Raw genomic sequence first — 4,734 nt, 5'->3', positions numbered from 1 at the left:
TTGAGTGGAAAGACAAATACGGGCCAACAACTGTATTGGGCTACCGTCATACCAAACACACTGAACCCATCCGTGCTGATGCCGACTCGAGGATGCCTCGGATCTGCCACTTTGTCAGCATGTAATTCATCAAACTTTTTCCATGCAACACCATCCGATGTGTGTACCACCATCAGATTCCCATCTGCATCTAGTTCGGTTCTTTTGCCTGTTTTGTGCCATGTCATCTGTCTGGCCGTCTCTTCGACCATGAAAAGACGTTGAATTCTTGATACGATTGGCATATACCGAAGAACACTAACGGGGATTTTGGTCTGTGTCTTCTCACCCACACCTTTGCCTACCACAACATACCTGGAAGACTTGCAAATGGGACAATAGTTCAAGTCCGCATAGTCAAGCCTAAATAAGGCACATCCTTTCTCACACATCTTCTCATAGGGCATCTTCAGTGCACGGAGGATTTTGTCCGACTGGTACAGGTTTGTAGGCATTACATGGCCTTTGGGTAGAAAGCGTCCAAATACTATCATCATTGCATCGTAGCATTCTCTGCCCAAGTTGAACTGAGCCTTCAGAGCCATTACTTGTGAGATGGAATTCAACTGACAAAGCTCAGTGTGCTCGTGGAGCGGACGTTTTGAAGACTCCAACATTTCATTGAAGGCCTTTGCAGTTTCCTCCATCTCCTCGTCCGGATCCCGAGCATCATCATAGTCTTGCACCATGTTTTCCATCCCGGTACCATGCTCGTCGGTGCGACGACAATCCACCTCAGCTCGGTCACGTTGGGCACACTCACCATGATATGTCCACACCGTATAATCGGGCGTAAAACCACCCTTCCGTAGGTGTTTCCTATTTCAGCCTGTGTCCTCTTTTCTCAATTTCCGCACTAGAAACAGGGGCACCAGGTTTTCCTCTGGCCATTTGCAAATGCGGCTTGCACAAACCCCTTGGTTTTTGTGAACCATTCGGCGCTCCATTTGTTCTGACTAGTGTGACCGGTATACATCCACGCACGATCACTCATCTTGACTTTCAGAGCTACTGGACACACAACAAATATATATATATATATAGCTAGCTATCAAGTTTCATCGGCACGAACACCGGAACAGAGCAAATAATTAATGGGGGAGGAGGACATGTCATTTCTGCTCACCCACGAACGAAGGGACAGAGCTCGTCAAACGCACGGCGAGGTCGTCGAACACCAAACCTCGCAGCGATGAAACAACTGCACATTTAAATCTACCCGATCAACATAATTATATATGATGTTTGTAACATCCCAAATTTTCAGATTTGGAATGTTAATAGGATCATTCTTTGTCATCATGATTTCTATGCATATTTGAATTATTATTATTATTGTTTATTCAAAGTGTTTTCCAACTCAAGGCAAAAATATTTGGAGTGGAGATAATATGACTTCTCCCCTATTAATTATATTTGGAAAATGCTAAGAATATATTCTGGTGTCTACCTAAATTATTTTTTCTTTATAGAAACTCAAAATTGTTTTATAGTGGTTATTATGTTGCTCTTTATGTGCTTGCATTGCATAAAATATAATTTTTCAAAAATGCACTGTGTCGTAAAAATGTTCACTGTTTTCCAATATATATATATATATATATATAATATTTTACTGCATGTTTCTACTATTTTAGTAATTCATTTGATATTTTATATCCTAGCAATATACTTCTGTCCACTATTAACATATGTCAGATCTTACTGTTCATAGGCTGAACAGTGCGCAGCCAAACTTATATTCCCCGCCCGCAGCGTAGCGCAGCAAGCAGGCCGGCCCATTTTGGAGCAGCAACGCTGCAGCCCAGCATCGCACCCCTTCTTGTTTTTTCTCTCTCTTCCACCTGCTCTCTGCCACTGACTCCGGGTCCCACCCTGTCATCCCGTTCCTCCAGGCGTGTTCGTCAGGGACACCGTAGCCGATCCAAATTGGATCGATTCGATCGATCTCTTGCCTCTACAGCATCAAAACTACTCCATAAATACTCATATCTCCGTCTCGTCCTATTTTTCGGCAAAATAGCCGTCTCCCGTACCCTAGAACGGCGCCCCGATCTCGCCGGAGTTCTTCGCCCGAAGCTCCTGTCGCTGTCGATTCTGTCGCGTCTGTAGGTTCCCAGAACCTCTTGTCTTCTTTGTTATTTTCGCCATGCTATAATCTATCTCCCTGACTCCCAGTTTTCCTCAGGGACGCATCCAAACCGAGCACATCGAGCTCGACCCGAAGCTCCACTCCGACGTCTCCGCTCCAGCCGGTCCTCGTGGACGCTAGCAGAAGCTCCGGTCGCCCAGTGGACATCTTCGAGTTCGACGTGTCCCTCCACGCCTCGTCCTGCTCTCCCCGAGCTCGGGAGGCCTCTCCAGCGACGCCAGCTTCAAATCCGAGCCGCGCCGCCGCCGTCTCGTTCAATTCCGGCCGGCCTACTCTGTTCCTCTCCGGTGAGCTACCCTTAGCCGCCCGATCTCTCTCTAATGGTCCAGATTAAATCATGTTCTATTTTTCTCTCTCTCGAATAGTTATGTGCTGTTTAGTGGCCGTCTGCTCTTTAGCCACTGCAGCAAACAACCTCCAGCCAATCAGCATCCGCCATGTGGCACATCCACAGTGCCGTAGCAGTTCTTCCCAGAACGCTTTTATGGCATAATTGTTCTTTGCAGATTCCATATCAAATTTTCATTTAGGTTTATCTTGAGATCCGTAACTCCAAATTCATCGATTCTTTTTCCTGTGTACTCGTAGTGACCAGGAGAATATTGAAGAACCAAAGTTTCACATTTTTTTGAACTATTCAAATTTAAAGTTGACTTCCGGAGGCCATATCTTTTAAATCGTTGATCCAAATTAGTTGATTCTTTTTGCATTGTGATCCTACTAGCATGTAGATAATATATACCTACTGATATTTTTTGTTATTTAAGTTTTTATTTGAATTCATTGCTGTTTACTTTATTTTAGTGTTATGTGAGCATAGTTTATTTATCGTTGCCTCCGTTAATCGTATAGATTGTCCGGAGTGTGAAGCAGATCGGAATTAATCGTTAGAGTACTTCAGCACCGTTCAAGGCAAGTTTGCACTTTTGATTTTGCTCATCCTATATTCTACTATGCATGTGTGGTTTTATGCTATGATATATGTTTGGCCTGGTATGTGTATCCCGTGTTACCATGTTTTGTTGTCGATTGTGGCATGTGATGGTGTGATCAACTTGCTATGGTAGACGTGGGCATGTGCCCAGTGATCCATGAAAGTGGTGAGTGTTTATAGCCGTAGGTTCGGGATTATTAACCAGGTGAATGCGTTGTTGGCAGAGCGCTCTATTGTCCCTAGAGAATGCGCCATTGACAGAGCGCACTTGAGGCGAGGTATAGTTTTTGGGAGATAAATCAGGTGAATGCGTCCTTGGCAGAGCGCTCTATTGTTCCTAGAGAATGCGCCACTGACAGAGCGCACTTGAGACATACTTCTGAAGTTCTTGTCATGTTTATTTAGAATCTTTGGGTTATCTTGGGCGAGTAAATTAGAGTCGGTTGTGAGTTCAGGTAGTGGAGGTAGGTGAAGACATTGTTCTCCAAACTAACTTGTGTGTCTTGTTTGTCATACATTGCTTTGTGGATGTAGGTTTGCTATATCATATTGTGTGATTTTCCAATACATTCAATGTATTGACCCTTTGTGGCTGCAACTTATCATGTTGCAGGATTTTCAGATGATCAGTGAGATACAGTAGGGTCGCGAGTCTTCACTCAACATGTTCTCCAGTGGGCATTGATGGACTCATCGTTGATTATGCTACCTTTCCGCTGTTATTATTGAATAAGTTAGCTATGTGCTACTCAGTTTGTAATATTTTATAAATTCTGGATCATACGTTATAGTAAATGATGCACTTATTATTTGATATTCATATGTACTGTGTGTGCTAGAGAGTCGATCCAGGGACTAGCACAGTGAGCACAGAGACATCGAGTCTTATCAGATTCGGGTCGTTACAATGTTTTTCATAACAAAATCGAAAAATATATGACCTAACTCATAATTCACAAATATATGACCCCGTCGGCCTCTGGAAGGCCAAAGAGCACCTTTTCGGGAGGTGTCTGTTGGAAATATGCCCTAGAGACAATAATAAAATGGTTATTATTATATTCCCTTGTTCATGATAATTGTCTATTGTTCATGCTATAATTGTGTTATCCGGAAATCGTAATACATGTGTGAATACATAGACCACAACATGTCCCTAGTGAGCCTCTAGTTGACTAGCTCGTTGATTAAAAGATAGTCATGGTTACCTGACTATGGACATTGGATGTCATTGGTAACGGGATCACATCATTAGGAGAATGATGTGATGGACAAGACCCAATCCTAAGCATAGCTTAAAGATCGTGTAGTTCGTTTACTAGAGCTTTTCCAAATGTCAAGTATCATTTCCTTAGACCATGAGGTTGTGCAACTCCCGGATACCATAGGAGTGCTTTGGGTGTACCAAACGTCACAACGTAACTAGGTGACTATAAAGGTGCACTACAGGTATCTCCGAAAGTGTCTGTTGGGTTGGCACAAATCGAGACTGGGATTTGTCACTCCGTATGACGGAGAGGTATCTCTTGGGCCCACTCGGTAATGCATCATCATAATGAGCTCAATGTGACCAAGTGGTTGATCACGGGATCATGCATTACGGTACGAG

The 4,734-nt window shown here is 43.5% G+C and overlaps 1 long non-coding RNA gene across 1 annotated transcript; it reads left to right on the top strand.

The window, feature by feature from the left end:
• Positions 1–1,910: 1,910 nt before the first annotated feature.
• LOC125517497 lies at positions 1,911–3,939 on the top strand. Its single transcript, XR_007287635.1, has 3 exons — positions 1,911–2,147; positions 2,228–2,478; positions 3,044–3,939. It is a non-coding gene; the product is annotated as an uncharacterized LOC125517497 (long non-coding RNA).
• The last annotated feature ends 795 nt before the right edge of the window (positions 3,940–4,734 follow it).

Source organism: Triticum urartu, chromosome 6 (assembly GCF_003073215.2).
Source record: "Triticum urartu cultivar G1812 chromosome 6, Tu2.1, whole genome shotgun sequence".
NCBI classification, from domain to species: Eukaryota; Viridiplantae; Streptophyta; class Magnoliopsida; order Poales; family Poaceae; genus Triticum; species Triticum urartu.
Note: the sequence above shows the minus strand (reverse complement) of the source record. Positions and strands in the feature narration are given on the sequence as shown.